This window comes from Schistocerca gregaria, chromosome 9 (assembly GCF_023897955.1).
Source record: "Schistocerca gregaria isolate iqSchGreg1 chromosome 9, iqSchGreg1.2, whole genome shotgun sequence".
NCBI classification, from domain to species: domain Eukaryota; kingdom Metazoa; phylum Arthropoda; class Insecta; order Orthoptera; family Acrididae; genus Schistocerca; species Schistocerca gregaria.
The window spans coordinates 30,171,095-30,197,472 of record NC_064928.1 but is presented as its reverse complement, the minus strand read 5'-3'; the positions used below and the strand labels follow the sequence as shown (position 1 = coordinate 30,197,472).

The 26,378-nt window shown below is 47.8% G+C and overlaps 1 protein-coding gene across 3 annotated transcripts in view; it reads left to right on the top strand.

The window, feature by feature from the left end:
* LOC126292124 (activating transcription factor 3) overlaps positions 1-26,378 on the top strand; it is a 460,567-nt gene that overhangs the window by 297,033 nt on the left and 137,156 nt on the right. The window contains exon 3 of one of the 3 annotated variants that reach the window (XM_049985958.1): positions 9,639-9,698. The exons of the other annotated variants lie outside the window; for them this stretch is intronic. The gene's annotated coding sequence lies outside the window, so the exon portion shown is untranslated. The remainder of the gene's footprint in view (positions 1-9,638; positions 9,699-26,378) is intronic. 3 annotated transcript variants of the gene reach the window in all.

The following is a 26,378-nucleotide window of genomic DNA, read 5'->3' as shown; positions in this document are numbered from 1 at the left end:
TTTCCCTAATGTCATTTTTACCTATGAGGAGTATTTAAACAGGTAGAGGAAGATTTCTCTGGCGGCAAATTAATTAAACCAACAAACACTTTTCCATTTTTTATGACCAAGAGACAACACATTAACACAACCCAATTTCAATTACAGTAGATTTCCAAAAGTGCCTCCAGTGAAATGTAAACAAAGATTACACTATCGGATCATCTGACGCGGGCAAAACCCCAGGAGTATCCTGAATTGTTCCTGCTGCTGCTACTATCCGGGCAACCAGATCCTCTCCTGATGCAACAGGAGTTGCGTAAACAATGTTGCGCATCTCTCCCCACACAAAAAAGTCCAAAGGGGACATATCTGGGGACAGCTGCAAGACAGTTTCCTCAAACTGCAGCGTTCTTACCGTGCGACGGCGTCCCTGTCCAGGTAATCTGCTAAATGACCCGGTATCAAGCAGAAGTTGGTAAACAGCAGCAAAGGTCGTATGGTGCGGGATACGGCGATTAGGGTATTGTTGTTGAAAAACCCGCTGAGCAGCTCGTCCGTTGTGGTGCGCTACGTAGTACCCACCAACCATATCAGTGTACTCACACAATGCACTACTACACTGGTGGACAGCAGTTGCCTACAACTGAAAAGCGTAATACGGCCCCCATCGCTTTAAAAATCCTCATAGGAATAATTTGTTTTGATGTGTCCTACAACGTCCCAGAGTTTTTCGGTTTAAATACTTCTCACCCTGTATGATTGTTAAGTACGGAGCTAGTGCATCAGCATACTGTGAACGGAGGACTTTTGTGAAGTGATTTAAGTTGCATACGACACGAGAAATCCGTAGCCGGTGGTCAGGGCAGGTAGGTGAGACGTGTTCTCTTCTGGCTGGCTAGCGCCTCGGCTGAGCTGTACTGCGCTCTGGTGCCTCGGCCAGGCTGCAGCGGCGCGTGGGTCTTGCCGGCGGCCACATCCTGCCCGCAGCTTCCTCGTGCCAGCGTGTCACAGGCACACACTGGCTTCCAGGCACTGCGAGGCGCCGCGGGTCGCACTGTGCAGCGGGGCGAGGGCGAGGCCGGCAGCCGTCGTGTCGCCTCTCTCGGCCCGTCCACTGGAGGAGGCGTTGGTGAGTACGGGAGGGGCAGCGCGGCGACACGCGAGCGGGCCAGTCCTGTCACCTCGGCAATCTCACCAGTTACGGTCGGCTCCGTGCTCATGATTGTGCCACTGTTCCTTACTCGAGAAATCTTGTCAAATACCTAATTCACTGGAGAAGCCTACGCTGAAAACCCTTTTCCTCGTACACGCGTAGACATATCGAGCTGACATTTATGCCACACATTAAGGTCTGCAGTCAAAAGGGACGCCATTCGTGTGACGTAATTCGAATCTCGCGAACTCATTCGACAAAACGTCAGTGTTCTTACTGTTGGCCTTGACTCCTGAAACTTGGCAGTTGTGACTGTGCAACTAAAGCAAATATTTCTTCTGCCATTTGTTATACGACTTAATACCTGAAATAAAAACTTCTCTTGCCATTATCAACGTCGACAACCGGCACAAATTGTTGACAGCCTCGATTCTTGGCACGGATGAACTGTCTGCATACATAATTACGTCTGTACAGAACCCTCTACTCGGACCTGGTCTCTTATTATTATTATTATTATTATTTGTGCATAACCTCATTAGAACTACGCAAAACAGTAACAGTTGGGTATTTCCCTCCCTCAGTGTGCAATTTTATTCCATTTCCGTATGGGCTTCCTGTTTCTTTTCAGCCGTCGTTGTTCCAGTCTTCATCTTTGGTTTTTCCTCTTGGTCACCTTACTGTTTGCGAATGTTAGACCTGAAGATTTCACTGTGTTCACACCTTCAGGTGTTATTTTCACCAATTTCAGATCATTTGTGAAGTCACCATTGCTTTTCATCTTCTCCGTTTCGACTGTTTGGTTTGTCTCTCTGCGTTCATTCTTTTAACTACTCCATGACTCCGTACCATGTTCACCTCCTAGTTCTACTGTCACGATAGATGTTTCTGCATTTTGTTATTTCCTGCTTGCCACTCAGTCGGTATTGTTCTTGTACAAGTCTTGTACCCAGAATTTTTCTTAACATTTGGGTTCCTTTTTCTCAGAGATTTCAGTGTCTACTCTGAATTCAAGTGGTTCAAGTGGCTCTGAGCACTATGGGACGTAACTTCTGAGGTCATCAGTCCCCTAGAATGTAGAACTACTTAAACCTAACTAACTTAAGGACATCACACACATCCGTGCCCGAGGCAGGATTCGAACCTGCGACCGCAGCAGTCGCCCCGTTCCAGACCGTAGCGCCTAGAACCGCTCGTCCACACCGGCCTGCTCTAATCAGAATTAATATTTCTTGTCCATAGAGGTATTTTGGTTTAATTACTGTATTTCAGTACCTCAGTTTGCTGTGCTTGGAGGTACTTTCTTGTTGCAGATGGTGTGATGAGATCTTATCAATTTTATGGCATGTAATTTGCTTTGCTTTCGTTTTAATCCGGTTTCCTGGATGGTTTCCCGGAGATATTTAAATTTTGAAACTGGTTTAATTCTGCCATATTTTCTTATTTAAATGTGTGTGTTGTAAGCTATTTTGTAGGTTGTAAATATTTGTTGCTAACTTTGAGACATATCCTCTACAGAGTATGTTTGATCGCTATTGACAAATGGATGTTGCACGTTACCCTGCTTCACTGTTACTCTCTAAAAAGAATCTGGAAATAGTGAGTATTTAAAAATGAGACCTGGTTCAAGACTTCCGTGGAAGATCTGACGCTGACCCGTCTCTCATGGCCCCGATGTCCACGAGACGTTAAATCCTAATCGTAGTGCGAACCACAGGTGATCGTTTTGTGCACCCAACCGGCTGTGTCCAGAGAACCAACTGTGCGAACCTCATGCCAGTAGCTGTGCATTACTTTCGTGGTCTCCGCGGCGTTATCTTTCAACAGGTTAACGCAAGACTCCATATCTCCTGTGCCGCCTCGGCTTATCTCGATACAGAGTGTAGTGAATATGTCAGCCGCTGCAAACATGTGGTTATGCGTTGGTGAGACACTGGCTTGCGACCGCTCCCCAGGCACTACTGTTCACAAACTCTGGCACAGAGTATAAGTGGCACGGAACGAGGTTACACCCGTCGCTACAGGCAGCCCTGTGTACTAAATTTTCTGCAGTCCCAATCATCAACAGATTTAAAGTACTACACAGTTGTGGCACTTATTTCCAACGTCAGTTTTCAATAACCACTCACAGATAGCAGCTAGCTGGAGGATATACGAAATGTGTCGGAGGGACCCCGAAGAGTGTGCAGCCGTTGTCTTAATGTGGAAACGCGGCGATTAATCCGACGTCCAAAAGGGCACGATCGTTGGCTCTGAGGCCACGAGTGAAAGCACTTTTCAAATGGCCAGACTTGTAAGCTGTTCACGTGCCGCCGTCATTACAGTGTATCGTTCATGGCAGTACCCGCGCCCGGGCAGCTGCGGTACATTGCTGGCTGTAGAAGACGGAGGCGAACAAAAGCGGAGTTTCGCACGGGCAGTAAATGTGGAACTGCTGAGCGGCAGTGTCTTCCCCGCGGCCGTTCGGTGGGCCAGCGCCTGCGGTTCTGCACCCGTGCTGACTGCGGCCGAGGCCGTGATTTGCACGGCAACGGCGCCGAGTGGCTGCAGGTGGCCTTCTCAAACGAACCACTCTGTGTGCTGCGTCGGGCAGATGGCCGCCGACGCTTACGACCCCGCAGCGGTCGTCGGGAAGGTCCGTGCCGGAGGAGGGACCGTTGTGACTGGGGAACGTTTCCTTGGCATTCCCTGCGTGGTCTTGTCGGATCGACAAAAGTACGCTTCTATCTGTGTCCACCCGCTCCTCGACACGGCGCCGTCTACCAGCACAATAGTTCAACTCGCAGAATTCGAAGACAGCACCAGAATGAGTTTAGCGTACTGCCCCGACGACCACTAAGCCGGCGAATTTATATGAAATCGAGAAGCCGTGGGACCACCTGGATGGGACTGTCGGCGCCACGGATAAACCCGGCGCTGCAGACGCCGGCGTCGCCACCCTCACCCTCACCCCCACCCCCAGAAACTCGCCGGAACCCCTCCTGCACCTCTCGCAGTGGATCGCGCTGCAGGAGGGTGTCACATTACTGTGACGCAGAATAAGGAAAACTTCGTCATTCACTGCCCTTCGTGGTGTCGCATTTTAGTGGCTTCCGGTGTACTGTACTTATCGCGTGTGTAACCGACATACACGGACGCTAAAACTGCTGCCGTATGTGGGTCCGAGTAGAGGAATTTTTTAGATGCGCGTGGCGACCGAGGGGAGGAGAAAAGGTGAGCGGGAAGCCGGTGAATACGAGAACGGGGCCGGCGCGCATTTGCGTACGCCGCCTTGTAATTAGGCGGCGTGTCCGACACGCAGGCGCGCAGGTGCGTGGCGTGGCGTGACGTGACGACACCGCCGTCGAGTCACGCACGCGTGCCTGCCGCGCCCTCCTGGCTGGGAGTGGCGCCTCCACACACACACGACGACTCGCACTGCACGCATTGTACTCAAGTCACAAAATTAGCAAATCAATTAAACATACGAGCCTTGTTCGGAAAGTAAGATCCGATCCGTCGCGGAATGAAAACCACAGTGAAAATCAAAAATTCTTTGTTCGCAAACGTTACCGACACCTTCCAGCTACCTCTTAGAGTAGTCACCACTCCGACTTCGACATCTGCCGTGGCGTTGTACAAACTTTCCAGTACATCTACATCTACATTTATACTCCGCAAGCCACGCAACGGTGTGTGGCGCAGGGCACTTTACGCGCTACTGTCATTACCTCCCTTACCTGTTCCAGTCGCGTACGGTTCGCGGGAAGAACGACTGCCGCAAAGCCTCCGTGCGCGCTCGAATCTCTCTAATTTTACATTCGTGATATCCTCGGGAGGTATAAGTAGGGGGAAGCAATATATTCGATACCTCATCCAGAAACGCACCCTCTCGAAACCTGGACAGCAAGCTACACCGCGATCCAGAGCGCCTCTCTTGCAGAGTCTGCCACTTTACTTTGCTAAACATCTCCGTAACGCTATCACGCTTACCAAATAACGCTCTGACGAAACGCGCCGCTCTTCTTCGGATCTTCTCTATCTCCTCTGTCAACCTGACCTGGTACGGATCCCACACTGATGAGCAATAAGTATAGGTCGAACGAGTGTTTTGTAAGCCACCTCCTTTGTTGATGGACTAGATTTTCTAAGGACTCGCCCAATGAATTTCACCTTGGCACCCGCCTTACCAACAATTAATTTTATATGATCATTCCACTTTACATCGTTCCGTACGCATACTCCCAGATATTTTACAGAAGTAACTGCTACCAGTGTTTGTTCCACTATCATATAACCATACAATAAAGGATCCTTCTTTCTACGTATTCGCAATACATTACATTTCTCTATGTTAAGGGTCAGTTGCCACTCCCTGCACCTAGTGCCTATCCGCTACAGATCTTCCTGCATTTCGCTTCAATTTCCTAGTGCTGCAACTTCTCTGTATACTACAGCATCATCCGCGAAAAGCCGCATGCAATTTCCGACACTTTCCAGTAGGTCTCGTCTTCAGATCTGCCAGTGCTTTCCGCCAATTCCCTATGCTGGCGTGCCTTTCTTTTTTTGTGTCAAAATGTTGTCTTCGTAGCTTGCGGTTCGTGTGGGCGGAGATGACCAACGGAGGGAGCCAATTGAGAGCTGTATTGTGGGTGCTCAAACACTTCCCATCAGAAACGCTGCAGGAGCCCCTTCATTAGCCCTGCAGAATGCGGCTGAAAATTGTCTCGAAGAAATAGACGCGTGACATTTATCTTACTTGGGTTGCATAGTTTCAGGCGAAATCTCTCGCCAGATTCACATTCTTGGCAGCATACACCATTGTTGTAAGCGTTTCTACATGATCACTCTGCGATAGGAAGCGATCGACAGACACACCGAAGGCACTGTCCAGCACACCTTTGCAAAGTTCCGTCGGATTTTCACAGTAGTTCCCATTTCGCGCCTAATCGGACCTTACTTTCAGAATACATCTCGTACTTGCCGATAACGCTTTAAGTGGTACACATTCGTGGTCTCAGGTGTCTCTCTGCGCCTAATCTTTGCTCTCCTGCACCGGGATAAAATGTAGACAGGCTATGTAAAGACGTAGGACGACTCATTGGCAAAGACTGAGACTAATTTTATTCACAGTTCTTTCAAAACGGTTCAAATGGCTCTGATCACCATGGGACTTAAAATCTGAGGTCATCAGTCCCCTAGAACTTAGAACTACTTAAACCTAACTAACCTAAGGACATCACACACACCCATGCCCGAGGCAGGATTCGAACCTGCGACCGTAGCGGTCACGCGGTTCCAGACTGAAGCGCCTAGAACCGCTCGGCCACTCTGGCCGGCCACAGTTGTTTATTACTCTATTTCAGTGTCAGCACGATCTTCTTCAAAGTACTCCTCTCTTACTTGAATGCACTACTTGTAGCGTGTCTGCACGTCTTCGAACCCGTGCAGGCTGCTGCTTGTCATGTCCTCGAAAATCGCCTCACTGCTTCAGAGATCTCAGACCGATTGCCTGGGAACTTTGCCTTTACTGGTGGAAGTGAAGAGGAATTTACGTCAGGCATAATTGCGGCTATAAGATGGCACACGAGTAATGTCGAACTGAGCCAGAAACGGCACGAATCGATTAGCGACCTGAGGCCGCGCGTTGTCGTGATGAACTCGCCGCCAATCTGAGACAGCTCCCTTGCAGTGTGCTTCCTTAGGTTAACCAATACTAACGTGTAGCGTAGTATGAGGTGGCAACCTGAATAAAAATAAATCGTCGTGTTAGGGAGCGTCCTCTCCAAGGGCTAGCTTGGGGGAGCTACCTCGTCGTGCACCCACATTTTCTTGTTCTTCTTCGTCGGCTAAGATCGGCCTGCTGCCTTCTGGCTCTGGAGTCATCAACTATCCGCCGCCTTTCTCGACAGTAGCGCACCACATGTCCGGGTCGTCCGCAGTGGAAACACACTGGTAGGTTATCCTGGGCCCTCCAGACGTCAGTCTCCCTTGGTGCCCAAACAAGTTCTTCATGCGGCACTGTAGGAATTAACTCCGCCTGGGTTTTAAAGGAATACGAAAGACGAGTCATTGGGATCAATGTCTGTTCCACTTCATCCCTTATGATCTCTTGAAGCGTCTCGTTTTTTTCCTCCCCGTGCAATCCAGGTGCCTTCCGAGCTCTCTTACTATTTGGCGACGAACACATGTGAAATCAGTTGCTTCCTCCATCATAGACAACGATACGAGGTCTGGAAGCCGTTCAAGCGTCTTGCGTGTAATTCTTTTTTGACGCATCGTCTCGATATACCAGCCGCGCGGAGTAGCGGCGTTGTCTGGGGGCCTCGTCACGGTCCGTGCGGCTCCCCCGCAGGAGGTTCGAGTCCTCTCTCGACCAGGGGTGTGTGTGTTGTCCATAGCGTCAGTTAGTTTAAGTTCTATTAAGTAGTGCGTAGGTTTCGGGAACGACCACTTCAGCAGTTTGGTCCCATAAGACCTTACCACAGATTTCCAATTTTCTTGATATACTGGTACCATTTTATGATGTCGTCTGCTGCCGAAACCTCCTACAGGAGTAGGGCTTCATACATGTCCTCAGCAACACCCTTCATGAGATGTGTAACCTTATCATCCTGCTTCGTTCTAGGATCCACTATATTACACAGCTCCAAGACGGCTTGAATGTAGGTTGCTGTAGATTCTGCTGGACGCTGTGCCCTGCACTTTATCTTCAGCCTTGCGCTTCCGTCGTTGTATGTCGCCGAAATACTTTCGCAGTTCCTCCTGGATTACTTTCCAGCTTGTGGACTTCTCCTCCTTGTTCTCATACTAATGCTTGGCAGTGCCCTCCAAGTAGAAAAACACGTCAGTCAAACACACGGTGTCATCCCATTTGTTAAATTTGGCTGTACGCTCATATACCTTCAGCCGCTTGTTTGGATGTTGGCCATCGTCACCAGAGGACCCGGAAGGACGTCTCATGTCGTGGCACAAAGTTGCTGCCATCGTAACTTCTTCTTCTTGCTCCGGTAGGTTGCGATCTGCTGAATATGGCTCGGGTTTCAACGGCGGCTCTGTCGTGACCTGATGGGAGCCACTGTGTCGACGATAGCGTGCGCTGTCACAAGTTCCAATACCCAGCGCCTCTACCAGAATAATGCCACGTAGGAGAAGGTGTAAGTAGATGAATGACGAACACTAACTTCACTTAACGAAAGTTTATTCAGCACATGCACATACAAGAGCGCGGAGCGAACTGCCTCCGGCCAGAACACATACAGTATGTCTACGGCTACAGAACATTCCAGTACAATGATTCTTGACATTTGTGGATGCTTCTAGAACGTACTCGAACCGAATATAAAAGTTAAAATTGCACAGTCCAGGTGAGTTTTGAACTCACGACCCTCCATGCAACACTACTAAACCACGGTGCTACTCAGCTTCTTTTGCAAACAATATTAATAATATTGCGACTTCGATCTCAATTCTTGATTTTCTAATAGCTTACAACGTGTTTCGGAGCTGCAGCAACGGTTTCAAGGACTGTGCCGACATAATGGACGTTCCATCTGCATCAGTTTTTCACATAACAGTAACAGGACCGAATTGTTAGATTTACGGGGAAAACCTGAAGAAATGAGTTAAAGTATTGTAACATAGGCTTATAGCCGGCGTGTGACACAACATTCGTCTTCTGCAGTGATGAAAAACTTTCATATCCGCAGTTATTTTTTGAACGATTTAACATTTTTATGTGAGTAATAAATAACTCAAATAAAGGATATTCAACATATGTTGCCATAATTCCGTAGTGTATTCGTTTCTGTTTCCATAGTTTGACGAAATAAAGTACGAAAGGAAATGTGACAGGTAAAACTTCCTGTTTACATGCATTCTTACATATTTAACACGAGATTTGATTAGCGTATTAAAATACAGAGTGACTCTAAGTACTCATTACAATTTACTGCTTGTATTGCTAAGTGTGTAATTGATAACTGTTGAGATTCTAACATAGTAATAACTTCACATTATTTTAGTTGTACGTACAGATGGAATGGAACAACTATATCTGAAAAGTGTGAGAGGAGTCCGGGGTTATTGAGAACGGGCGTGGAAGGGGGGGGGGGGGGGGGGGGGGCAGGTCGAGTTCACAGGCGGCTGCATTTCTACATATACATGGCTGCTCTGCAAACCTCATTTAAGTGCCTGGCAGACGGTTCATCGAACCACCTTCACAATTCTCAATTATTCCAGTTTCGTATAGGGCGCGGAAAGAACGAACACCTATATCCTTCCTTACGAGCTCTGATTTCCCTTATTTTATCAAAGTCATCGTTTCTCCCTTTGTAGGTCGGTGTCAACAAAGTATTTTCACATTCGCAGGAGAAAGGTGTAGATATCCAAACAAAACAAACATTCATTTCACTTATTTTGTGGATTTCAGAGAAAATGCACCTTATTTGAAATACGCTATTTGTAAATATATGGTCTGCATGTAATTTTGTAGTAAATAAATGGTTTTGTGTTTCTGTTACAGGTGAGTCCTGTGAGAACGTCGACCATTCTCCGTACGCTGCATTCTTTGGACCTTACCGTGGTAATGTTGCACAACTAGAGTATTATTGTGTCTCTAGCTGTAGTCCTGACACAGTTGACTATTTGTCTACGGCTCTATTCGTGTTACGAGGGCTGTTCGTATACTAAGGTACGATAGGGCGCGAAATGGAAACCACCGTGGATATCCTACGAAGCTTTGCAGAGGTGTGTTGGGCCGTGTCTCCAGTATGGCAGTCGATCGCGTCACAGAGATTCCCCTGATTTGATGCAACCTCACATAACGCACCTGTCATGCAATTCCTTCGTCATGACAGCTGGGGCAATGAAGACTCTCCTGCAGCGTTTTCGGTGGGAAGTGTTTGATCATCCACCGTGCAGTGCTCTGAGTACCATCTCTGCCCGCATGGACGACGCTTTGGCACACACAACGAAGTGCACACGCGCGCTGAGAAGTGGCGGGAAGCACAGGCAGCCGGCTGCTGCTGCGACGGACAGGACAGTTGATTCACCGATACGACAGTCGGAGCAGCGACTGTGTAGGCAAGTCGCTGAATGGCGGAACTGATTGTTGCAAGTAAAATAGTTCTCATTTTCATTGCTGTTTCTTATTTTGCGATCGACAGGACGTTAATAAACGAATAGCTCTTGTATTTAAGTACCGTTTCTGTCCTTTCTTTTGGTCTTTGACTGTTCAAGAAAAAAACGTAAACATTTAAGTTTTTATATTATCTGTTTTGTTAGGTGCAAACCTAAATTGCTTTCTCCGGTACAACTTGAGCGTACTGCTATGGTAGTTTAACATTTCCATTGTTATTACTCAGGGTAGACATTTGTGGCAGCCTGCAATATAATATCATAAAAATGAAAAGAAAAAAAAACACTCAATAATGCGAGTTCGCGCACCGAGAAATACACTAGGAACAATAAGTTGTTGCCACTTTTCGTTCAAATATGTGTTCCGGTTAGCGTTCCCCGACTTCCCCCCCGCCCCCCCCCCCCCCCCCCGCCCCCCTGCAGAAGAGTTAGTGCTGTTTATTTCACGCTAAGCCTGACAACTAGTGTTAGGGCAATTGTTGTACTTCCCTATTAAAGCTGTTTATGAATGTCTGTGGCCTTCTCGTACGTGCAGCAGTAACTGGATAACAACAAAGTGTCAGAGAAGCTGTCAGGCCCCGGCGTCAGTTGCTCCTGTGTTGTTGCAGCTTACCGGCTCTTAGCGCCGAGGGTACCAGCGCCATACGTTCTTCGTGCAGAGCGTAACGCGACCGAGCTTGGATGGAAACTACTGAAAGAATCATGAAAACAGGACTTATTGAAGTTGAGGGATATCTTCCACAGCAGGAGGTGGAAAGGTGGCCACACTACGATACAACAGGGCACGCTGTAATACCCGTAAAAACAAGTGTCACGCACCATATTCCAGGGCCATTCTAAAAGTGAACAAGATTGTTTCTTCAAACATTTTTGTTCAAGAAAATGGAAAACAAGTTCAAATAACTCGCGGGAATGCAGCCGCGTGACGTTCCCGACAACCGCTGATATTTCGACAGGAGCTCACCCCTCCATTATCAAGGCAGGAAGGTGCTGCACAAGGAAATTTAAAACTTCGGTTTGCAGAGCAATTTTGAATTTCGGAAGGATAACACACACACACACACACACACACACACACACACACACACGTGAACTTTAGTGTCATCACACAACCAAAGATGACCAACACCAGCTACCGATGGTGAAGATGCTGAAGAACGAGTGACCTAGCATTGGCTCTGCCCCTCTGTTTTTCGGCAAGGGAGGGATCAGGTTTCCACGCAGAATTTTACCAGAACTCTTCACCTCTATTTACACGGTTACTTGGTTACTTAACTTCAACTGCTTCCTTAGAAAGACTATACCAATAATTAGAAATGCATGCCAGAATCTCCGTGTTATATTCCATAGGATGATGGGAGCAAAGACAAAGTTCTGCAACGGCCAATTTGCTCTCTGTCGATAACTTCTGGTGTCAGCCATCTGTGGTTGGTGTGGTGGCGTTAGCGTTTACAGTTTACTTTTTGGATTTGCTGTGCATACCAAGGTTGTAAATTTCCTTGCACAGTGCTTTCCTACTGCAGTTTTACCTTGAAAACTAACAGGGTAGTCTTCTGTCGAAATATCGTCAGTTCTCGACGTCAGCCGGCTGTATTCCCGTTAAGTTTCCTGAACACTGTATATACCGAGAGAAACTCACGTCGTCGTAGCCACAAACAAAACTTCTTTTAGATCTTATTTTGATATCTGTTTTTCTACATAGTCGTCGTTCAAATTTAAACATTTGTTGCAGAGCTCCACAAGCTTTCCTGTGACTTCTGCGAAGTTGTTGTACCAGGTACTAACGTCGTCCTTCAGTTAGGTGACATTTTCACACTATCTTCTGTCGAAAAAATAAGGGCTTGACGAAAACTGGTGGAAACCACACGGAGCCAATACGTTTGTACCAATAATAGTCAAACAGGGTTTTGAGATGCTAGGCGAATTCCCTCTCTCGTTCCCATCTGTCTGGGACATCATAACGAGTGCTGAGACATCCTTCAGTCCTTCTTCACAGTGAATCGCGCACTCTTCCAGGTGCTCGTGTTTGCATTCGGATTGCATCACAAGCGTCAGTTGCAAGCTTCTATAAAGTCTGCACGTAGGTCGCCGGGTGCCTCTAAATGTCGTCGTTGCCACAGGGTCAACGAATTCAGATGTGGAGAACGAGGACGCCGCGCTACCAAACTTCGTCGACCAGTCCATCGCCGACGAAACGCGACCTAGAATCATTAAACTTGGGTAGAAAAAGAGTTTCACAGTACAGGCAAAGGAAAGACTCAAAAAATTGCTAATTTTTAATTATATCAGAAGGAAAAATATACCATTTGGCATTTGTTATCCGACTTTAGAAATGAAATATAAAACATCCTCGAAGGTCTTGGAATGCCTGGGACCTGTACCTTGTCGTTATAAATGTCAACAACAGGAAGAAATTCTCAGGATCCTCGGTTCCCAGAATGGATCAACTGTCTGTATACGTAATTAATATTGTGTGTAATGTCCTACTCGCACACAGCCAATCTTTTGTCCGAAATAATAATACTAATTTCCGCATGGTGCTTGGTAGAAAATTACTCAGGATGTAATTCGAGAGTTCTTTGCATCCTCACTTTGCAAACTGCTACTATACGTACTCCGTGTTTATTTAGGTGTATCCGTTTACCCATATGTTGTCGATATTACCTAGTTACTGACAGGTAACAACATGTGTACCCCATGTCGCTGCGTTGTCGACAGTGTGGGACAACTACACCCAGTTGTACGCATACCACAGTCCGCGTGCTGCGAAGTACAACTTGTTCCATTGTGTTGTGAGGGAGTAACAAGGAGCGTTATCACGTATCTCTGCTACGTGCGCGCTGTGTAGAGTTAACTGGTTGAGAGCGGCCTACTTTACGACTTTCCTGTGTCGTCTCCGTTTACGTAAGTGGCGACGTCTGCGTACTGAAGACAGTATTTCCGAGCTGTCGCGATGCACAACAATCTCGAAATTATGTAGAAGTTGTTCGGTGTACGCATGTAAACTAACGAAGTGACGTTAGGGGATGAACCCATCGTAGGATTTGAAGCTCAGTGTCCAGACGTCAATTTCCCAAGTCAGTACGGCGTAAGTTACAAAAAAAGATGTAAAAACTTGCCCTTGAAGATTATTACTGCATGCAAACATAAAATTTAAGTTTTATTGATGTTTTAGTAAATAAATCAAATATATTTTATTAAACATTCTATTTCTACATATTTGAACTGACGTCCCCTGTTCTCTTCTTTTTGTACGTCCGGGCCAGTATGAGGACCAACTTGATGTATATTCCCAGGACCAATATCTCTCGACTATCGATAAAGACAACAGCCAAAAATCGTCTAGATTCTCGATTCCCTGCGTGGATGAACTGTGTACCGTACGTAATTTCTGCGGAACCCTCAGTGTGTGAAGTCGGGTCGCACTTGAGCAGTTTATGTGTTTGTATAGATTAAGCAGAAACAGACTTAACTCCGGAAGTGGTGGCCCGTTTTAGCTGTCTCAGCGTCACGCGCTCTATGAACTTTCCACGGAGTGCCGACACGCTTTATTTACAAACTAAAGCCCCAGAAGTGTGCGGTCAGCAGCGGAAGCTGTTATCTCGTCCGAGTCGCGGAGTCGCTGAAATGGCAGCGCACAGGCGGCGTTTGGACTCATGTGTACAGTGTCGTCTTCTGGGGTCTCGGTAGCGGCGAGGCGGTGTCAGGCACGCGTGCCAGCTGGTCGGCGGCGAGAATCAAAGAGGCCGGTCCAATCTGGAGTGGCCAGCACGCGCTAACAGGCGTGTAATTAAAGGCCAGCTGGCGGCCAGCACAAGGGGGGCGTGCCACACGCACCTCATCTCAGCTGCCAAGTTGCCAGAAATATGCACTAGGAAAGTGAGAAAAAAGCGAGATGGCGCACTGGACTCGCATTTGCAGGCGAATGTGGATCTAACTGGCATTCGGTACGTGCCTATTCAGCCGTCTCAACACGTATAATCCGCCTGCGTGGCCGAGGTCGCACGTTTGTGCGGTGGTGTTCAACTCAGGGGTAAGCCAGTTCGAATCCTGGATGCGGTGAAAAAATGCCACTGCCAGGATTTGGCTGGTAGGGAGAGGAGAGGTGGTGACGTGCAGACATTGTGCCAGTGTCCTGGGTTCAATACCAAACTTCTCCGCAGTGTGTCACCAGGTGTGGGCGTGTGTCACAGTTGATGGTGATCCGCCCATCGAACATTGGCGTTGAGCTCGGCGGTTTCCTTGGCGCTCTTCGAGAGGAGCGGTCTGTGTGTCGGCACCGGGTTTCACACTCCCCTTTGTCTCATCGTCATCATCATCATCATCACCATCATCATACAGCACAGATATTACACTCCACACACACACACAGACGGACAAACACCCACCCACCCACCCACCCACCCACCCACACACACACACAATATATACATGTACTATACAAGTATTGTAATGTAACTTATTGTAAATAAATAAAGAAAAAAGTGGCAATAGTATATTAAAGTTTGTTATGATGACTCAAAGTAGACAGTAGTTCAATACGCACTCTGGTACTATGTTACATAGGCTTAACAAAAGAGTAATTCTGACATGGAACGAACCTTTCAACAAAAAAAAAAAAAAATGGTTAAAATAGCTCTGAGCAATATGGGACTTAACATCTATGGTCATCAGTCCCCTAGAACTTAGAACTACTTAAACCTAACTAACCTAATGACATCACACAACACCCAGTCATCACGAGGCAGAGAAAATCCCTGACCCCGCCGGGAATCGAACCCGGGAACCCGGGCGCGGGAAGCGAGACAAACCTTACAACCAAAGTGCACTGAAGCGAGTAAACTAGACTGAAATGTGACAGAGGATAAGTACGTAGTAATGTACAAAATCCTACTGCTAATGTTGGTAAACATTTAGAATAATCCCAATACAATACATTTTAATGACTATAGGTTTAAATGAACAATGAAATGTTACTTTATATGTCAAAAGCTGCAGACACAGAGTTGAATATTTGTGCAGATCTGTAAGTACCCTCTAGACAGAACGTGGCAAGAGTATACAAGATCCAGATTTGGGTATCGCTGCCACACATATAGATACTCCTGTAGTCGTTCAATACATATATATAACGTACATAGTGACGTAACAAAAATCACGCGATACCTCTAATATCGTGTCGGACGTACTGCAGCAACTCCACACGGCACGTTGGAAGCCCGCTGCACAAGTACTGAGCCTCTGCAGCCATCCTTAATAGCAAGAGTGGTGTCGGTGCACGAGCTGGCCTCTCCATCGTTCGATCAGATCCGTGTGGGGCGGTCTCGATGGCCAGACAACTCGCGCGATGTGTCCGGCAACGGCTGACAGTTGTGGCCCGTTGTGGCGGCGCTGCCCTCTCCACGTAGGGGCCGCTGCGCTGGCGTCGCGTTGTCGTCCTGGAGAGCGTGCTATTGGCTGACGGCTCCTCGCAGACGCCTCTTCCCTGCCGTTCCCGACTGCCGTGCCGGCGCTTCACTTTGCGCCCTAGCGCAGACGGTCTCCGTGCAGCCGAACACAACCAGTGCTAGCGAATGGTCGGTTTAGTTGTAAGCACAGTCACCACCGCCTTGCACAGACTGCGCCCGTGGCTTGGTGCGCTGTCCGGCACACTCAGACCCTACCGTCGGCTCTTACAACCTGAGGCCGGGACTCCCCCCGGCAGGCCACGATTTCCCCGTCGTGTCGGGTGCTGTCGGTGAGGTTGCGAGCCCAGGAGAGGCGTTGTCGCCCTGTTAGGCGACGACATCGCGGCGGTCATCTGCTGCTCAAACTCTTTAATGCCAGAATTCGCCGCACTGTCTTAACGGGTACGTTCGTCGTACGTCTCACATTCATTTCTCGGTTAGTTCACACAATGTCATTTGTCTGTGAGCTCTCACAACTCGACGCGAACACAACTGCTCTTGGTCGTTTAGTGAAGGCTAAGTGAGAGGTGGCGCCTGAAACTTGGTATTTCGTCACACTCCTGCCACTGTGGATCTCGGAGTATTGAAATGCGCGCGTCTCCAGCTGACAATCCGCGCTCAAAGTCAGTTACTTTTCGCCGTTCGGCCATAGTGTCGTCGGAAGCCTCTCTCAGGAACCACCCGAGTACAAGTGGCTGCCCCGCCGGTGCCCCGCCCCTGTACGCCCTGTGTGCGCCACACTGCCGCCACCTCTACACTGGCATATCGCTGTGGCACCAGTTTTGTCAGCTCATTGTACGCGAAGGGGCTGAAAGATCCCAATGCTACTGAGTAGCACGTGCGAATTCAGTTAATCGAGCGATCACCGTCGCTTGGTATTCCGAGACCATTACGTTACCAACGGCGGGAGCTATATCTCGATGTTGGCTCTCTTACCGAACTCGTACAGTATTTTATGCGTTGCAACATCTTTGGATGCTAACAAAGCTGCTTCGAAACTGATAACCGAGAAGCGGAAGATTACTTGCAAAGTCTCTTATGTGATACGTGTTCCGAAGAAACTGTAGGGATATATGGTTTGGATCTTCTTCCTGCACGCCAAACACATAGATGATTTCAGACGTGCTATAACTGTCGTGTGAAGCTCCTTGATGTTTGTGTCTGATTATACCATCGTGGGTTGAATTAGAGCGTAGTGACTGTCTCTTATTTTAGATGACCTCTTGCTGGTCCGATGACAACCGCTGTCTGACCACCGTTATCGTTCCTGTGAAAGGATCATATTTACGAGCTAGATGTAGAAATGCTTCCTTTTCCAGAATGTCTATACGTTGATTTTCAGGTGTCCCAGCGTGGTCTTTCATCCGTGCCATCACCACGTTGCGGTACCTCTGCTGCAACGGAAGCACAGTGTCGATAATTGCTGCAACTATGGGGTAGATACAGCTGTTACGATGGTGTGGCAGTCAGCTCGGCTGTCATAATGCCGAGCATGGCCCCTGTTTGTACAGGCCCTGATCTTTGCTTCGCCGTATCCAGTGGGCTGCAACAGCGCCGTGACTGGACTTGGACCCATCTGTACACACTAAGCACGCATCATGACAGTGGGACAGTAGTTCCATTGTCGTTGCGTAACTGGGTCCTGGTTTCGTGCCATCAGTCTGCAGAATCCAAGTTTCGTATGGCCTGCTGTAATGGGAGGAGAATGGTCCGCATCCTTGCTCGGACACGGATGTGTGTGATGTCCTTAGGTTTAAGTAGTTCTAACTTCTAGGGGACTGATGACCTCAGATGTTAAGGCTCATAGTGCTCACAGCCATTTCAACCACTTTTTGAGCCGAGTCCTCTCCAAACAAACCTGATGTTTCTTCCGTAATGAGGTTCTCGTTTACAGATGGTAAATTCTTACGTTCCTGTCTTCGTTCGTCAAAACCATTAGAGTTGCCTACTGGAAACAACCCCATTGCTGTTCATTATGACCTCACTGTTTCAAAAGTCAGTGCGGTTTGGAAGCTTGTGAAAATAGTGATTCAAGGTGCAACTGGCTGTCCAAAAACAAATGAAACACCTAGAAGACACGGTCGGTTGTACACGTACACACCATCTGCATGTTTGTTGACAAATAGAGTTGGAATGCTGTGTGACGTCACCACAGTGCATTAATGTCGCTGCTTAGTGTTGTTACCCGGTCCAGTGGGCTGTGTATTCGGATACGTGCTGTTAAACAGTTAATTTCAACATTGCTTTCATTCATTAGCGACCGAATATTTGCCGGCAAAGGATTCTTGATTTTTTCGAGGTTGTGCCATTTTTGTGTGGAGCATATTTAGAAGATCCAGACGTGATGGGTTGGATCTTTTCTGTCTTCTGGATGTTCGCTCCACGTGGGAGGGTATATCACTCCAATATTACAGAGGCGTGCAGGGAGACATACGTGTCCCAATCTCGCTGCAATAAGTGATGTCACAAGTCTTCTCGGAATATCCATCTGGCAATAGCGGCCTGTTGTAGGAATAGTGCGCTAGACTGAAGCGAAGCAAAGGCCCTTTTTCTGCTCAGATATTTGCCATTGCTGTTCCCATTGCTCGTATGTCTCTTTTCTTGAAACGTGGGAGAAGTCTGAGTACGTAAGCTGTGTAAGTAGGGGGTCCCCTTCTGAGGTTCTACACCTGGACGACACGGTCTTGTGTCGATACGCGATCATCCGGGCGAGCAGGTGCTCGAGACTCGGACGCAGGTCGATGGGAGCAGCATTACGCCGTGGAGGGGCCGTCTTCTGCCTCCTACTTGGTCCTCTGCTGGCTGTCGACAGGCGTGCCTTCCTGCTGGACAGACTCCCCAGCAGAGATGCCATGTGCCAGCTGAGCGACACGAGGCCGCAGTCGCGTTGTAGTGCTCTGAGGAGAATCACACTGAACTCGTCACGGCCACCACTTCCGCACCATGAGGAAGACTCTATCTGGACCCAGCTCCGTACCTAAAAAGCATCGGGATCCAGTTTATGGGAATTGCGTGACTTCTCTGGAAACACATTAAGGTACGTCTCAAATGGCTCTGAGCTCTATGGGACTTGACATCTGAGGTCATCAGTCCCCTAGAACTTAGAACTACTTAAACCTAACTAACCTAAGGACATCACACACATCCATGCCAGAGGCAGGATTCGAACCTGCGACCGTAGCGGTCGAGCGGTTCCAGACTGTAGCACCTACAACCGCTCGGGCACTCTGGCCGGCACGTTAAGGTATTTTCGAATCCACGCCACGGAGAAGCGCTGCTGTATTGCGTCCCGTGGGTGGACCAACACGCTGTTTAGCAGTTGGTGATAACGTTTTGGCTCATCAATGTAGATAAATATGCAGTTACTGTTCACTTCTTCACAGAGGCATGCAAGAAAATGATGGCGACGTTGTGTGTGTGTGTGTGTGTGTGTGTGTGTGTGTGTGTGATGATGTATGGTGTTGGTATTGATGATGAGAACGTTGTGTGTTCTAACGATGACGATTATATGTGTGATAGTATTTATAGGAGTATGTGTTGTGTTGGCAGAAGAGCCAACACCGTGTTACTAGTGGAGGCCGAAATGCACGCGTTTTAGCTCACGCAGGCTGACGTGAGGAGGGAAGAACTATACTGACGTGAGGTCTGGAACATGACAAGGAAGTAGAATTGAGAAAGTGGACGTAATGAGTTTGATACTTAACTTTAATCCATTAATGATGAAGGTCGCTCTTGACGGTACATGATTCACAATATTATCTGTTCAGAATACATATAGTAATTGAATGTGGCGCCTTGCTAGGTTGTAGCAAATGACGTAGTTGAAGGCTATGCTAAACTGACGTCTCTGCAAATGAGAGCGTATGTAGGCAGTGAACCATCGCTAGCAAAGTCGGCTCTACAACTTGGGCGAGTGCTGTTGATTCTCTCTAGAGTAGACTTGCCGTGTGGCGGCGATCGGTCTGCAATCACTGATAGTGGCGACACGCGGGTCCGACGTATACTACCGGACCGCGGCCGATTTAATGGCTACCACCTAGCAAGTGTGTTGTCTGGCGGTGACACCACAGTACGAGTGCTGGTGTAACAGCACTGCGGCCCAGCAGTGCGTCAGCAGATGAAACGTCAGACCTCTGCGTCGGACCTGCAGGCGGCGGGGATACTGCCGCTTCCGCGGGACTGCGTGGCGTCACTGGAGGAAGCTGAGCTCACGGCGCGACCGACCGCAGAGTGGGACGAGCGCCTCGTACAGCTCCACTCAGCGCACCCGGCCTCTGCATTTCCGTGGAGCGGCGTCTGCGGCGGCGAACGTGCCACAGTGAACGAGAATTCTCTCTGCTGTCAACGGCGGGAGCACGTAAGTAGACACCAATTGGTCGTGTTCGGTTCGTATTCGCTCGTGTTCGTCAGTATTCCACTGGTTGCCGATCGCTCAGCGAATCGTCAAAGGAATTTCGCGTCCTCTTCGCTTTGACGCTTGCAACACAGTGAGCTTTCCTCTCCCATCCTGTCTACCGTTTTCGTTGTTGACATGAGTGGTTCAAAAATTCAAATGGCTCTGAGCACTATGGGACTTAACATCTGATGTCATCAGTCCCCTAGAACTTAGAACTACTTAAACCTAACTAACGTAAGGACATCACACACATCCATGCCCGAGGCAGGATTCGAACCTGCGACCGTAGCGGTACCGCGGTTGCAGACTGAAGTGTCTAGAACCGTTCGGCCACACCGGCCGGCGAAATGAGTGGTGTGAACGGTGCATTTGGCAGAAGAAAATCTAATGTTACTGACAAAAGACTAGAGATATGATAGATGCTTCTGGAATCCAAAAACCGAGGAAAGAGAAATATCTTTGCTTGAAAATTGCCGAACCACTCAAAAGTAAAACTAGTGACGTGAAAAAGAACGCGGATAAATCAGAAGGCTGCACAGTGGGAGATCAACAAGAGCAAACTTTACATTTATTTTCATAAAAACTAAAAGCGCAAAACGTTTCCTTCAAAGTAAACAAGTGCGAATATGCAGCTATTACGCAGATTTAAATTAAAAATTTGCGAAAGCTGGCATCATCTTCTTACGTAGGTTCAAGGTATGTGCCATTTTACGCCGCACGCGCGTGACTCGGACTGCCTGCAGTGGTGTGCCCCGCTTGGAACTGAGCCCCGGCGGCCAGCGGGCCGTGTCGCGAGGCGAGGGTAGCAGCCAGCCTACGTGGCGCCCCAGCAGCCGCACGGCTCCACAACCAGCAGTGCTGCTCCGGGCTTCCATTTCGCTTCCCGACAGGACTGTCTGGTTGCGACGCGCGGCACCATTGCAGCACACCGCTACTCAGGCGATATTCTTCTCCCCGTTTTGTTGCCGTTCGTGCAAGCCACCCCGGGCGTACATTTCAGCAAGGTAATGCCCGTCCGCACCCGGCGAATGTGTCTGTCGGTTGTGTCGGTGCTTGCCAAGCCCTGCCGCGGCCTGCAAGTTCGCCGTCTCCCTCCCCAACCGAGAATGTTTGGAGCGTTATGAGCAGGGCCCCCAAACAACTCCGGATTCTGATGATCTAACGCGCCAATTGGACAGAACTCGGCGCGATATCCCTTAGGAGGACACGCAACAACTCTCTGAATGAATGCCGAGCCGAATAACTGCTTGCGTAAGAGCCAGAGGTAACCAACATCTTATTGACCTGCCAAATTTGTGAAGCTCTTGAACAAATCATCGAGTTTTTCAGAAATTGTAGTCATTCGTTTGTCTGTACGTGTAAATCAGATCTACCGATTTACACCCTATTCCGATAATTCCATCGGGGAACGTCGTTACTTTAGTCTTAGAGTGTACTGGGAAGTACTAACCAACCTAAAAACGTATAATTTGTAATAGCCATAATTCCTGACGTAATGTTGTTCAGTGCAGCCACCTCAGTCGCCAATAGGAATACCTGCACTTATATTCGTTACGGTCTGTGCAGCGGTTACTGAAATCCGAAACCATCCCTACTGTAAATGTCCTCGGCTGCTACTGACCAGAGTTGTGTGCGTCGTAGGTAAACACTCTTCTGTTTTTAAATATCCTGTTCATTTCCAATGAGAAGCTAACGAGAAGCACGTGTCTAAAAAAAGGATTTGGTCTATGCTAAGGGTAGCTAGAGGTCTAATTCTGTGTCTAGTGCCCTACCTCCACGATTTCACGTTTACGCACAAACTGAGACACCTAAGATTTTTTTTTCCTTACGTCATATAGTATTATACCCCGTGTACCGATTAATAGCGCTAAGAGACCATAACGCAGCGTTCATATTCTGAGTTCATGGAACTCATGGGATGGCGATATGCCCATGTACAGGCGGCGCAGTACTGCGTGCACAGGGTACATACGGGCAGCGCGTTGTACCCTAGTGGTACACGTGAAAAGCCTGCCGACGCGAACTAACAGCCTTTGAACGCGGCACGGTATTTGCAGCTAGGCGCATGCGACATTCCATTTAGGAAATAGTCAGGAAATTTAATATTCGGAGATGCACAGTGTCCAGAGCGTTCCTGCAGTACCTCTCTTCTGGCGTCACCTCTCACACTGGACGACGCAGTGGCCGACCGAAAGTCTGTGCAGAGGTGTTAGGGATAACGCACGAGCAACACTGCGTGGCATAACCGCAGGAGGCGGTGTGGGACGCACGGCGAACTGCTGTGGCAGCAGGCGATCGGCGCCAGTGCTTCTACCAACAGAACATCACCTGCACCGGCTCTTCTAGGCTCGTGACCGATCGGTTAGACCCTAGATGACTGGAAAACTGTGGTCTGGTCACGTGGCGGCCGATTTCAGATTGTAAGAGCTGATGGTACGGTTCGTGTGTGGCGCGGACCGCACGAAGCCGTGGATGCAAGTTGTCGACAAGGCACTCTGCAAGCTGTGGCGCCTCCATAACGGTGGGGGTTGTGAGTACATGGAGTGGAGCGGGTACTCTGGTCCAACAGAACCGACCATTGACTGGAAATGGTTACGCTCGTCTATACGGAGATCATCTGCAGTCATTCACGGATTTCACGTTCTCAAACAGCGATGTCATATCACCGGTTCATAGTTCTTCACGACTGGTTTGAAGAAGATTCTGGGCAGTTCGAGCGAATGATTTGGCCACCCAGATCACCCTACATGTATCCGATCGAACATTTATGGGACGTAATCGAGAGGTCAGTGCGTGCACAACCTCCGAACCGCTATAGAGGCAGCACGGCTCAATATTACTGGAGGCGACTTGCAATAACTTGTCAGTACCCGCCACGTCGAGATGGTCGACTGCGGTGGGCTAAAGGAGATCTGACACGATGTTAGGACCTTTACGACCTCAGTGTAGATTGTGTTCGCTATGGTGTGTTCTCCAGCGTTCCCTCCAGTGTAAACGCTTGTTCACAACTGAATGGCAGTGAGCACTGACGAGCAGCCTGCGAATGCAGATCCGCTGTGTTCGCTCCCATTTACTCCGATATATAAGGGGCCTGACGTGCGGACAAGGCAGCGAGTGAAGTATCCTGCTATCTTGCCACACCGCAGCAAAAGCCCATGTTCGTCATTTGTTATTCTAGTTATATGATACAGGAAAAAGGCTTCCTCCAGAGATTTCCACGAATAATGATAAGCGAAACGCGATCACTTCCCGCTTGCCTAAGTTTCAAATGGCTCTGAGCACTATGGGACTTAACATTTGAGGTCATCAGTCCCCTAGAACTTAGAACTACTTAAACTTAACTCACCTAAGAACATCACACACATCCATGCCCGAGGCAAGATTCGAACCTGCGACCTTAGCAGCAGCGCAGTTCCAGAATGAAGCGCCTTGAACCGATCGGCCACAGCGGCCGGCTGCGTAAGTTTCCTGTCTCGTGCAGTCCAGCAGAAAACTGCCTTGGCCCTAGAAAACTGTCTCATGGCGTAAAAATAAAACCGCGTGAATGTGAAATGTAAAAATTCAGGGTGTCAAGGTCTCGTATCTAATGTCAAGTGTCTGGCATCCAGTACACTAATGTTGACAAGTCATGATGTACGGTGTGGCATTTTCTGCGCCTGAGGTCGATAAAAAAAGCTAAATTATGCATCGCCCAGTCGATGATGCCACGAATGTAGCTTGTGAGTTTAATCTGTATTGTCAGATGAATTTACTGTCCGCGGTCAGTTTCAAGTCTCTGGTCCAAGAGCCGGAGTGCGCTATCGAATTTTTCTGTGTTCCAACTAAATGCTGACAGAGCCAGAGGGTGTCTTCATAGTATAACATTTTCTTTTCGTACACACGGTAGAAACGAATTTCGCTGTAATGATAGACGTCGGACATGTTGTCAAGCTCTTACCGATCCACAGTTGGACAGCATTCACAGAGATAGGTGTATAGGTCAACACGACCTACAACAACATCTGTTCACTCTCAACTGGCTTTCCGCGTGTCTCCCTAAAATTCCCACCTGTGTAAGGGTTGTGTGGTTATGAAAAAGGAGTATGAACATGAGCCTAAAAATAGAAATAAACTGGCCGAGAATGTTGCTATTTTTATTTATATTAGTATTAACTTAAAACAGTTTTCCCTTTTCATATTGAATTTACTTGAATGTATTTTAATGCGGCAGCAACGGTACTTGAGTCACTATTATTTCTACCGCTCTGTCTGGCATCTTAGCAAAATAATATGAATGTAATTTTCACGATATTTAAAACGATTGAGAATTGATGAGTAAACTTACATATCTTAAAGGAATTTTCGTTCGGTTATTGCGGGTCAGTAATATTTTCAAATTTAATAATATGGATAATTCGTCTGATGCATGTCGATTACAATTTTTTGTGGAAAAGCTGATCGTTTGTCTTACAGTATCACTTGAATGAACGTCACTTTTCAAAATCGTCTTTTAACATTGCACCATGATTTAGCCAAACGAGTACGTCCCTCGTGAAACCTAAGTTATTGGTTTATTATGGTAGCAAAATATGCAGTGATAAATTAAACACATTTCAATATTCGAATTACAGATTTGTTACAGGAATCCTAAACTGTAATTTCAGAAGCACCGTATGGTATTCTGTTAGTGTGGGAGCACTTTCCAATATGATCCAGGCTTTGATTTTTGTCATGCTTGAGGCACTTCTGTTTCTTGCGTTATCATGTCGAGATATAATTTCATAATCGTTTATCGAGTATTGAAGTAAAGTCGGTCGCGACATCTTACAACAAGCTCTTCGACTGTAACCTAAATTAATATCACGTGACTTATATTTTTTCGTATACATAAGACAGAAGACAGCAGCTCAACACTGCCGCCCGCTTGCTGGTTCCACACGAGCGCATACAGTGTCGTACAACGTGGACTCAGTTACAAAGGTGACGATTACCACACGCAGTAAGCTTTCTGGTTTTAACTTTGACGCTGCACGTTATGTGCTCGCTTTCAGAGTGGCTACAGCCGTCATTTACTGAGTGGATAATTGTACAACTCATCGACACCTACTGCGCTAGAAAATCACTTGTAATGTCGAAATCTTACAGTCGTCCAAGATCCAATAAATTCACTACTTGGGAGAAAGCCGAGATGGAAAACTTAAAAATATCATGTGACTAACAATCAATTTCCCCTCTGGCAGAGTAAGACAGGGTGCAGAGAGTTACGTAGATTCTGTCCATGTGCATCTCTTGCGTTAGTATTGTTAGTAACTCATATCCGTATTCATTAGTGTTGACGCACTTTGTGGAAAATGAACATACAGGGGGCTTGTCTGCGCACTGCATCGCCAGACATTCATAAGCTTTCTGAAAGACTCTGTAGTCGCTTCTTGTGACTGTGGGGTAGACAGAGTGTGGAATGAACTGCTCCCTCTTGTGTTTGCAGGCGTTTGTGCGATGGAAGTGCGTGACCAGAATCCGGCGAGCAGCCTTCCCTCCCTCGCAGCTCTACCCTGCAGCCACTCCGCCTCCCCTCTATTACACCCGGCCCCTCCCCCAAGAACACGATGTCACCCTCAGTGCGGCTCTACTGCGCGTAGGCGTGCTACACACATTTAATACGTGTTCTAAACATCCTTCATTTAACTGTAAACATTTATTTATACCACAAATACACTGTTTTTAATAAGCGGCGATTTTGGCATCCCCTACAACGCGCAAACTGTTAGTCCTACTTTAAAAAATTAATAGAAACTTTTCTGTAGTAAATTTCATTTAGTTAAATTTTGCTATGGGAAACATTTTCGACAGAAGATGTGGCATTCGAGTCATGCAAGAAAGACGTGAAAGTGTGACCTTTGAACCCCACACCACCAGTCACGGGTTTTTAGTACGTTGCTGTTGATACTCGCTCCTGCGAATTGCGACGGGGCGGCTTGCTGTCTCACAATCTGTCCACCGACCTGGATAGCCTTCAGGCTTTCTGCCCCTTCACTCTGCGATGGTAGGTACTGGTTTAGCCGATAAAAGCACCGTTGACGAAAACACCCGCCACGCAAAGGCTACATGGGTAGGGGGATGGGCAGTTAGTGAAACTATCGGTCGTTCGGAATTCTAACATGGCACGTTTGAGAAAAAAAAGTCTAAAATTTCCTGTAAGCTGGGTTTCTGTCTTTAAAACACAGAAGATCGCTATCAAGTCAATTATTTAATATCCCAACGCTAGTTACGCAATCTCACTGTGTAACAAGTTCACACCCAGAAG